Source organism: Desmodus rotundus, chromosome 5, assembly GCF_022682495.2.
Source record: "Desmodus rotundus isolate HL8 chromosome 5, HLdesRot8A.1, whole genome shotgun sequence".
NCBI lineage: Eukaryota > Metazoa > Chordata > Mammalia > Chiroptera > Phyllostomidae > Desmodus > Desmodus rotundus.
This window is the reverse complement of record NC_071391.1, coordinates 76,636,748-76,648,771: the sequence shown is the minus strand read 5'-3', so window position 1 is coordinate 76,648,771 and position 12,024 is coordinate 76,636,748. Positions and strand designations below refer to the sequence as shown.

General features: G+C 33.8%; 1 protein-coding gene across 4 annotated transcripts in view; it reads right to left on the bottom strand.

Annotated features, from left to right (window-relative positions):
- The window catches only part of GRIA4 (glutamate ionotropic receptor AMPA type subunit 4), a 383,403-nt gene that overhangs the window by 16,616 nt on the left and 354,763 nt on the right, over positions 1 to 12,024 (bottom strand). The window lies entirely within an intron of this gene.

Below are 12,024 nucleotides of genomic sequence, written 5' to 3'. Positions count from 1 at the left end.
AGTAATATACTTCCTAAAGCAAACAATATCAAGTTGTCAGTTTAATCACCAAAAGGACCAGACTGACCTGCTGGAGGAATAGTCGATGATGATGGAGACATCTGCTTTTCAAAAAAAAATGCTGCTGGGTGAAAGAAGTTTTAATTTCTTTTGTGTTCACAAGAAACTAAAATTGTCTTTCAATGATTTAAACCTAACTGCTAATTTTTTTTATTTTGGAGAAAATTATTTTTAGAATCCACTTTTCTAGCATTAATATTCATGTTAGGTTAAAAAAATAAAATGACATCCCAATAATTTTATGTGCTGGTTGAGACCACTCCTTTGATAGAACTAAAATCATTCCATGAGAGGGTTATTTAACAGGGGTATTAGCCATATCCAAAGACAGTTTCACAGCACAATAGAAAACAAAAAAGCAAAATAAAGGAATGGATAAAGAAAAAAAGCTTTACATTGAGAAAATATTTTGGAATTAGCTTTCTACAAAATTATTCTAAGACATTGTATTTCTGATATCATCTAATAGGCCATGTAAAAACAGTTCAGTTTCACACTGCTATCCACGTGTGTGTGCATGTGTACCTGTAGTTGGTTAGTGTAACGCACTTGACCAATAGGTAATTCACTGCCCGGTTCACAATTACGTCACGTTTTCCTTCCAGAAAATGCGGTCCCTCAAAAAAGTCCATTTTATACTATCAAATGTAAAATTCGTTTTTCTTTAATGGTGTATAAAAAGCATTTTGTAATTAATACTAAAGATAGTCTTCAGTATTTCAAGATTTCCTTGCTTGTTAAAGCTGCCTGTTTTCTACAATTGTCTGAAGATGTAATTTCTTAATATAATTAGTTTATGTCTAACGGCCTCTTTAAATTGCTATTTAAACTGCAGGATAAACCACCTATGTAAGGACCATTAGAGTATGTGTTCTGTTTTATGGAATGTATGTTTTTATGTGTTATTAATAATAAGAATCATCAAATGACTTAAAAATATATATAAAGTTACTTCACTTATTTTACTAAAAGAGATTAAAAAGAATTTTTTATCCTTGACTTATCCAGGCAAAAGGAAGAAGGAACTCAGAAGGGGTAATCGTAAGCAAGCCTAAGGCAGTCATAGGGAGTCAGGCCAATGAGGGGCATAGAAGGCAGGTCCTTGCTTCAGTGCATTTTCTGATCCCTTCGGAATCCCTTTTGTGCATTTCAGACATAGTTTTCAGAAAAACATATTGATAATAAGGGAAATTCTTGTCCTTATTAAGAATCAGAGAAGCTGTAATAGTGATATGCCAAGGAGATAAAGAGAAGAAAATATTGTGGGTTCTTTCTTACATTAATGATTCCTTTTATTCTACTAAATGCAGCCTTTCCAGAATAAACTCAGTTGAAATGGATTGTTTTCAATTACCATTTGAAGAGAAGAAGAACAAGTGGCCATATTATTGCTGGATGTTAAATCACACTTAAGAGCCCATGTGTACTGAAAATGACCTTTTACAGATTGAAACAAGACCCAGGTAACTTACTTATCTGCCTTTGTCTTATGCCACAGGGGAATTCTAGGTTTAAAACAACCAAACAGACCTATTTACAGCTTTTTCCTTTATACTCAGATGATGGAGAACTTGATTCAGGGATGGAAAGAAAACCCTCACTTCGACAAATTCCAGGATCTCTGGAAAACTTCCAAGGATTTTTATTCCTAAAATTTTCTTTAATTGAATTTGGGATTATTAAAATCCATACCTTATTACCCTAGCAACTGAAACCCATTTTTGTTACCAATGATCTTATTGAAATACCACATAAAACAAAAGTTTTGGGATGGGACCTAAGAGAACTAAACTTTTCAATTTTTTAATTTTGGGTAAATTAGTGCAAATTAAGATATTATAGGCATACTTAATTCAGGCTACATATTAACCTCTTACCCTCTATCTTCCCATATAATTTATCATTAAAATCTATAGATGTGAACATGTTTTTATGCTTACTTTATGCCATACTCATTATAGTTATTTCTAGACCATATTTTTTATAGTGTAATTTTTCTGTTGGTCAGGTTTTAAAACTTACATCTGATGAAATGACTACTTAAGTAAAAGAAAAAATTTAAAATTTTAAGCTTGGTAAAGTATTTTTATGATTTGCCTGGATTTGTGAATATTATTGTAAAGAACTGATATATGAGGTCTGTCCAGAAAAAGTCCAAATATTGTTAATATAGTGAGAACAGTTTACATGACATCAATGTAACCTGGCAGCCAAGGAGAGTGGACTGGAATGTACATGTGTGAACAAAGCTGACTTCACTGTACTAGTCAGTGGGGGCGGTAGACGTCATTGAGTGAGCATGTGTACTGTGTGGCCATCACATTCAAACTGACTGTGTGAGTAGAGCAATGAATCTACATCAAATTTTGCATTAAGCTTGAACATCTTTTGAGGAATCTATTTGGATAATTCAGAAGGTTGTAGCTATGGGCAACTGGTGACTGGCAGCTTCATCCAGCCTGCTCATGCATCCCATCTCATGCAGAGGTTTTGATGAAACATCAAATCACCTAGCCCCACTACAGCCCAGATTTGGTGCTCTGTGACTTCTGGCTTTTCCCAAAACTATAATCACCTTTGACAGGGAAGAGATTTCAGACCATGGATGAGATTTAGGCAAATATGATGGGGCAGCTGATGGTGACTGGGAGAACTGTGTGAGGTCCCAAGATGCCTACATTGAAGGGGACTGAGGCATCATTGTCCTATGTACAATGTTTCTTGTATCTTGTATCTTCTTCAATAAATGTCTTTATTTTTCATAGTACATGGCTGGATACTTTCTGGACAGATCTTGTACAAACCCTAGATTTAGTCAATGTCTGCACACAGAATATTAAATATTTTGTTTGTAGAGCAAAAAATTTATAATATTATATGAGTCTGGTTAAAACAAATTCAATTACATTTTACTTAATAATGTTAACATTTAATTGCTGGTGAAGATGTCAATAATGTATAGACCTAATCCAGTTTATTTGTTTAAACTACTGTATAATTTTGCTAGTGCTTTTTTATCCTTATAAGAGAGGATCCATTAGTTATATAAACACAAGAAAGTTTCCTCAGTTTGAGGTCTGTGCTGGCCTAACTGGAGTGCTCTTTTAATACTAAACTCTATAAAATTTAAATACCAGGTATTAAAATGTCCAGAATGTTTATTTGAATCATGCTAGGATTTTTTTCATAGTCCCCAATAAATCTTAATATATTTAAAAAACTTAAAGATTGTGTGAATCAACAAGAAATTGTGTAAAAAAAATAAGGAAATCCTTTAAAATATAAAAAGGACATTGGCAGATAATTCACACAAGAAGAAATACAAATCATATAATAACAATCCAACCTTACTTGGAGTTAAAACAATGTGAATTAAAATAATACAAATTCATTTTTCTGCCATTCATATTGGAAAGATAAAGGTAAAGATAATGTTCAATATAATCAAGGGTTTAATAAGATGGGTGTCTTCATATATTGATGATAGAATTAAAAATGGAAAGAAGTAATAATGGCTTTATACAATAAAAGCTTAAAAGCAATTCTTACCCTTGATAATCATTGACAATAGTTCACCTTTGAGGAGTCAGTCCTAAGAAATTAATCAATGATGTTGACAAAGTAGCATAATGAATCTCATAGTACACTTACATGGCACAACATTGGAAGCAATTGACATACCCGACAGAAGGGGAGAAGCAATGAGATTTTGGTGCACAGCAGTGGTTCTCAAGGTTAATTTGAGTATCAGAACCACTTATTAGTAAAACAGATGCTGTACCCAATTCTTCTGAATTTGGAGCAGTGCTTCTACATTTTTACAGAGCGCCCTAGGTGGTAGTATTTATAAGCAGTAATGATCCTTATGACTGAATGTTTTACAACTATAAAAAGTTTTTAATATTAAGAGAAAATGCTTATAGTATAATGTTAAGTGAAAAAAGGAAACTTTGTATATTCATTGTGATCTTACTTGAGAATAAAATATTATATATTTTAATGGAAAATATAGCTATGGAAGGATTATAATTAATTTGATTGCATTTGGTTCTTTAAATTTGTCCACCCACCCACAATTTTCTACAATGAGAAGTAATACTCTAATAATCAGTAAAAAAAAAAGCCTTCTCAATTATTTTATAATATAATATCAATAGAATTGTTGTTATGCAAATGAAAATACATATTTTATTTTCAATTAAAAACTTGAGGAAGAGGTAGACTTTAAGAATCACTTAAGAATCTGAGAAAAAGATTCATTGCTTCTGATGATGTGGTTTGTTTTGTACCATTTGGTTTTGTGTCTCTAGCCACAGGCTGGAGGACCTATGATAAATTTGGCTTCTACCAAAGTTCTACCTTTTTGTGGGGAACAGGTCAGGCAGAGAAATATTCGAGGACCTCCCCTGTTAGATAGGATCTGCAGGAGGTTAATGGAACTCTCAGTGGCTTAGAGAGGAGACTTGATGTTTTCACACATAGTTACATGGAGGAGCTGAGTTTTTTTCCCTAAAGCTGAATTAAATGATTGTGACGGTGAATAGACTTGAGTCCTGCTAAGTGGGCCATTAAAAATAACGTACATATCTCTGTTTTTTGAAAAAGATATTCCCTGCCTGGAAACTATGTTAGAGATCCCAGGAGAAAAAGTGTATTTCAATTCTTTGAAACAATTTTTAAAAATTCTGTTTTTGAAGACTTTCCACATATTCACTGTATCTGTTTTTTTTTTTAAAGTAAAATTCCAGGTTGGAAAACTCATTTGATTTAAACATTGTTATCTGGCAGGGAAATACATGAAGAATTTTTTTTTCATGACTATTCTAATAAGAAAGTAGTGATTTCATAAAAAAAAAAATACCTCTACGTATGCTATTCATTCTGTTATTTAAATGTGGTTGGGTTGTTAGTGTTGTCACAAGTGTTGTACACACAGGCAAGAAAGTGGAAAATCACATGAAATTTGACTTTTGTGGTTGAATTAATGACATCCCCCCAAAAAAGGTGGACAGGAAAAATTAGCAGAAAAACTGAGAATTTATAACAAATCCAAGAACTTTGAATAAAAGGAATTAATAACACTGAGAAAAATAAGTTTTATCATAAGAAAATGTAAAAATTAAAAATCAATAGGCTGTGAAACGATAAAGAGTTAAAGACCAAATATGGCTGATCTTAAAGGAAAGGCATTCGGGTTCACAGTCCCACCCTCCGGCAGCTACTTAAGCCTGGAGAGTACCCAGTTCTCAGCATTATCAATGCTCCACTAAGTTTTCCACTTAACTTGTAGCTCCCTTGTTATTTTTCTTCCCAAATTATTCCTTCCAGTAAACAAGCACCAGACTCTTCTTGCTCCATTGGATTTGTGCACTCATTTCCAAAAGCAGAATTTAAGTTAAATTACTATGCAAACATTTTTTTTTAGGAAAGAAACTAAGTTTCCACTCCAGTTTGCTTATGCTATTATAAGACTTACCTACATAGCACTATTGATCAATAATTTAGTGTCAAAATTAGGAGGAAATTTTTTTTGTCTGTGGAAAGACAATTCAGACTCAACATGATTTATAGAATGATCATTTGAAATCCACTTTGATAAGACACATAGGCAATTAAGTTAGTATATAGAGAGAACAGATTAAGTAGATACTGGGCTGGATTCCAAACATTGTCTCTAAATTGAATGTTATTTGGAATTTGCCTGACTAATTTCTATGTGAGAACTAGGTCTGAAGAATGTGATTCTCTGACAGAACATTGCGATTTTTGTGAGGATGCCTACCATGTATTTAATTTGAGCACTAGCTAGAGATTATGACAAATAAAAAATTTAATTATATTTTTAGTGTGGAGCATTTTTTTTATTTAACGAGTATTTCATGCAGTTTAGTTTTATGACTTTTGTCAATTTTTGGTCACAGAGTAGAGTTTTTTTATCCTCCTTTGGGCCACAGACCTCTTTTGGAAGTTGGTGAGAGCCATGGGTACTTTTTCAGGAAAGGTACAAACTTACGAAACCACAGACTAGCATACAGTTTCAAGGGATACACGGACTTTGGAAGGGCAATCATGAACACAGATAAGTATCTGTTCTAGATTCTAATAACAGTTATTCTAAAATCAATTAATGACTACTTTCAAGTATAGCTATTAAAGGTAAAAGAAATAAAAATATTTCTACAACCATGATAGCCCCAGGATCATAATAGAGAAGAGGTTATTAGACTGTACTTTGGTAGAAAGAAACTTTCGGTACTAGTCTCGATTTGCAATTATTCTGCAAGCATATGATGTGTGGGGATTCTTAAAAGACTGTATGTTAAATCAATAAAAATTAAAAATAAAACTGTCAAAAACTCTTTTAGTTACCATTACATAATATTGAGAAAGCAGTAGCTGTTCATATTAAATAATATAAATTTTATTTTTTTGTGGTCACCTCAGGGTCCTGTTTGAGGTGCTACGGGATAAAGTCTCTGCCCCAACCACTCTGTTGTTATCCTCATCTGTGAACCAATCATACAAAAGAGGGCTTTGTTTCAAGATGAGACCATTGCTCCCTGGATTGTGATGTGCTTCAGGTTATCTATGAATATCATTCACTTAAAAATTCTTGATTATTATTATTCTAAAATAAAATTTCAAAAATACAAGAGCTGGTGTCTGTTACAGTCAGTGAATGTGAGCTGGTCAGCTGCGCTGGCTTTTCACCAGATGCCTCACCTGGGCCTGGGCTACAGTGCGTTGTGTGGACCGCCCCTCCCTGACTCGGTTCTTCCACCTCCTAGTCCATGCTGCTTATTCTCTTTGTATGATTTCCAGAATTCTACACCATTCTGTGGGCCATGGATCATGTTTCCATTTTCCATCCTTTGCTGATTCTTAGAAACTCCCATTAATTGCCTTAAAGAACTAAAGTCCTAGAATTTTTTTTTAGTCAAAAATGTGGCTTAGAGGTGGACTTCTTTCTTATTTTACAGATGTGGTCACTGGGGTCTAATGAATGTTAGGTGACTTGCTCACCAAATCCCAGCTGGGATCAGGTCTTCTGCCTTCTGGTCCAGTGCTCTTTCCCACTAGGGTACATTTGCTTTTTGTTATTACCATTTTCTGTCTAGTTAAACTATGATTCATCCCTGTAAGGGAACTTTGCTTTTTCCTGAGAAGTTTGTCAGGCTTGGTAGGGGTTATGCCTAATTAAGCTTGGACTCCTATGTTCCCCTTACTAGTAAAATGGCAATTTCTGTCCTCTCTGGCTAAATACCCTTTAAGCTGAGATAAAACTTCAAAGGCAGGTAATCTTGTCAACTGATGTGATTCTTTCTAAATACTCAAGAAGGAAGTACAGTAGATAACTTTCTTTAAAAAACAATACAAATAACCTATAAGATGACTTGGTTAGAATGTAATATTCGTTTTCTTCCAAGGTTAAAACACAATAAATGTATTTTCATACATTCAAGATTCTTGGTGATTTAAGTTCTAATCTTTTAGGATATATAACCATGGATCCCCAAGAATAGCATTATAAGGAAACTTCAGTATGTTAGATTAGACAAATTTTCACAGAAGAAATAGAAATGTAAAAACAAATAATAAAATAACAGAGCCAATCGCAGAAACTCAATTTCATTTTTGAATTTTCATTATTCTTCCTTCCTATAGCCAATTATCCATCAAGAACAGTGTTTCTGAAAAGCGTCTTTCAAATTTGTATTTTCATTACTATTACACAGGTATTACCTTAGTCAAAGCCTTTATCATCTGAGACAAGATCCACTGACCTTCTCAATCCATTCTCAGCTGCCTGGTATCAGAATAACTTTGCCTCTGCTTGTTTTTTTAGTGCTTTGCCAAAAACCTTCAGTGATCTATGATTGCCTCCAAGATATTATTCTATTCTATTTTTTCTAACATTCAAGACTTCCCAACAATTCAGCTTACACATACCTTTCAAAGTATAATTTCACTACAGTTTATTGAGCCAGACACTGTGTCAGGTTCTTCACATTCTCATTGAATCTTCATTGAATCCACATGGCTAATAAAGACAAAAGTGGGACTGGAACCCAGGTCTGCCTACAGAGCCAGGCTTGTAGCCACTCTAACTCCCCAAACAGCCCTTCTCTCCCTCCAGCCAGGCTCCTGGTTTCCTTGTAGTCCCAGAGGTATTTTATACAGAAATGCCTCTGATCTTAAGTGATAGAAACTTCATCAGGAATTCCTTTATATCTTTCTTAGCTCCTCTGAAATTCTTATCATTTTCCAGTAATCAGTCCTTGACTTATCATTCAATCGATATTTATTAACTAGTCCTTCTAAACCTTTTTTATGGAGTGTTTCCCAGATACTCTAGATTCTTTTTTATTTCCTGTTTCTTTAAATGGTCTGTTATCTGGAGCACTCACATTTGCTCTCAGTCACAGTTTTTACAATGCTGTCTCTGTATATTTTTTTCTCCTTCATAGAGGACAATAACTGTGTCTTATGGTACCTAATACCGTTCTCAGTCCTAACACAAGACAAGAAATATAGTTGGCATGCAATGACTACATGTGGAATTCATGTCTCTGTGAGTTAACATGTGCCTTTTTTCCAGTAACTTACTAAAATGGAAGAATAGTGTGTTGGGCAATAAAAGGAAATCCTTTGACCATTGGACCTAATGAATTTTGAGAAGATCTTGTGTAAAGAGCATTTTAAAACAAAAGAAAATAAAATAAATAAAAACCAGAAAGCTTCAAAACTGTCTATTAAACATTGGCAAGAAGGACATAAGATTACTGATACTTGCATCATTATGAATACGAGCAAGCAACTTGGTCCATTGTATAAAAATTATCTAAAGAGGTATTTCAGTGAGATCATAGATAGTTAAAACAAAAGGGTGGACAAGAAAAGAATACTAAATGAAAACATCAAATACAAATTTGTTATTAGTATCAAGGAAAATCTGATACTTCTAACCAAACTGTAAGATGAAAATTCCCAGATAATGGTAATTTACAACTCAGTTCTAATCTACTTATGTGAAGTAAATAAACTGTGTCACATTTAGAAAATACTTCTGTAACTAAATTTACTACTTAGAATAGTATAAGTCAGCACATTTTTAGAAATTAAAAATTACATTTATCATCTACACATATTAAATGCCAACTGTGTTTGGTTTAACTTGATTAAGATTTTACTTTACATTTAAATATACATTTAATTCACTAAATGTGTCTAATTAATGTTCATATGCAAATACTTTAAATTTCCCATCAAGTTCTTGAGAGAAAAAAATAAACTTTCAATTTTTCTTTCTTATTTAAGTTTTCAGATTTAATTGATCTAGTTTTATCTATCCTAACTTCTGGCATGGATTTTGCATAGGTGGGAGAATAGCACAGATAAAAAGGAAAATTGAGTGGTAAAAATAGGTATTAAGAATCTAGGGATTGCTAACTAAGTGGTCTTGAAAGGAAGCTGTCTGAACCTGCCATTCTAAGGGAGCGCATAATAAGAGAGCATATCATTGTTCTGTTACTCTCTGAAAATAGCTGACGCCTAAGAATTCTCAGTCCGTGTATCTTTGCCATTCGAAGTGAAACACAAAGCTGCTTTATCTTTAAGAGCAACAGGGCTTATAATCATATTTCAACGCAGAAATATTCTCTGACCTCCATTGATTTTTTATTAAACAATTTAAATAAGAACAAATGACCAAATGTTTAAATTCTTAAAATAGCCTCACCTACATTTGCCTCTGTTATGTTAATGCTAAGATATATTATATAGTCTTTCAGTTATTTGTTTCTCCTCAGAAGTTGGGTACTTCTCAAATAACCAATATGGCCACCATCATTAACTATTTGAATATACCTAACAAATTGAATACAATTAATATAAGATTACCATTTTTCACTTTACTGAGAAACAAAACAAAACAGAAAATGGTGTTCATTTCAATTTCAGGTTACCCAAAAGCACTAAGACACTACGCAACCACCATCAGTTCTTTCCCTGAATGAGATTCCCACAAAATATTTCATAAGAATTTAAAGTACACAACAAATCTGCCTGACGTGACTAATGTTTGTGCGGATATCAAATTCTAATACATAAATAGTCTGCTAAAAGTACTGAGACACTTTTCTTGAATGATCGCTTAGACAATCCGTACATCTGATATCTTACAATTCAGGAGTGAATAAATCAGGAATGAACAATGTGCCTCAGAAACATCCTATACTTTTCACCGAAGGGCCAGTGAGTGAGAAAGTCAAAATTAGGTTCTGTTTGAGATCAGACGACAAACTGTGTTATCCGCAAGGAGTCCAGTGCTTAGGTCTCTGGGTTTGGGGACTATTGCAATATCATTATCTACATCAGCAGTGTGTGTGGACATAAAAATTGCCTACTATTTCATGCGTCCTCTCGTGTATGTTCCTAAGCATATGACTACTATGATTCCTGTTCAGAAGACAGTGGTCTTTAACAAAAATATACCCTTCTGAAATGGTTTTCTTTCATTAAAATATCAACAATCCAACTTTAAGGTGATGCCAAATTCAAGGATGTTTGTAATAAAACCACAGAACTGTGTTTCTGAAAGATGATTGCTATTTATTGGGAGCAAATTGCCTGAATTATCATTATTTTATGCACATTTCTTCTTCTTCCTAAAAATTCCTTCTTCTCGAGCCCTGATTGTCTTAGTTACCTGACCCAAAGCTTTCCTAAAATCTACTTCAGTCACAGACGACCTAGCCTCTTTGCAGGGGAATGAGAGCAAAGAACGACAGCTGCACGGCATCTGGAAGCCGGTCCCTTCATAATCCATATGGCCTGCCTTTCTTCTGATATTTCAAATTCTGGGTGCTTTGTAAATGACCTAACTTGTTTCTGACCTTGGCTTTTTTCCCTGTGGAAGGGCAATTTGAATAGAGCGCCAAAGGCAGGCAATACTGATGATTTCCATGGACAACAACATGGAACGTGAGAGGTAACAATGGAAACCTTTAAAAGCAACAGAAGAGGCCTGGAAAGAGGATCTATAAGCATGAAGAAATACTGCTCAAGACAACATTACTTACTTTTTCTTTTATTTTTCTAACCATAGTTTTCATATGGTACCTTAAAAAGCTAATTAAGTCTATATAACTTCACACCAGAAGCCCAGCCTGATTGTTTATATTTTAAAATTATATATCACTTAAATTAAAGCAGCTGATTCTTTTCATAAAAATTGTATTTATAATGACATATTTTTTATAGAAACACTGGATTTTAGTTTTAACATTTTGCAATCCCAATACTGTTATGGTATGATTGCCAGTTATTATCAATATTCTACACACAGAGAAATTAATAGTTGATGACCATTTCCTAAGGCCTATACAAGAATCTAATCTTTAATGGAAGACTGGCACTGATATTTAATGATGATGGAAAATATAAATAAATGTATTAGCATATAACTGATATGACTTGTCTGAAGGTTTTATTTTTTTCTCCTGCTATAACATTTGTAAGTGGATGTTCGATTAACTACAGACACAGATAGCAAGCTATTTTGCTAATGCTGGTGGGTTAAAAAGTATAAAGGTATAAAGAAAAAGGAATTAAAAAACAGGTGGGGGAGGGGTTTCCTTCAAATGGATGGAACCCATTCTTTTGAAAGAAAACTCCCCTCTTACCTTCGTCCTGGAGCTGGTTAGTTCTCCTCTGTCCTCCTCCTAGGGGAGAAATACCCAAAGTTAAACAATAATAGAACATGGTCTTGTATTAAAGTCAAGTTCAGTTCTGGCCAACCCCTTCCTCAGGTCTCACAAGACACTACCAACTGCCTGGTATACTGGGGCATTCATTGAATTGAACTTAAAATCCATTTTAAGGATTAGGCCAAAGGGGAATGAACTGAAGAGTAGGGGAATTAAAGGAAGGGCATCATTTGGGCAATATTTATCAGCCGGAATC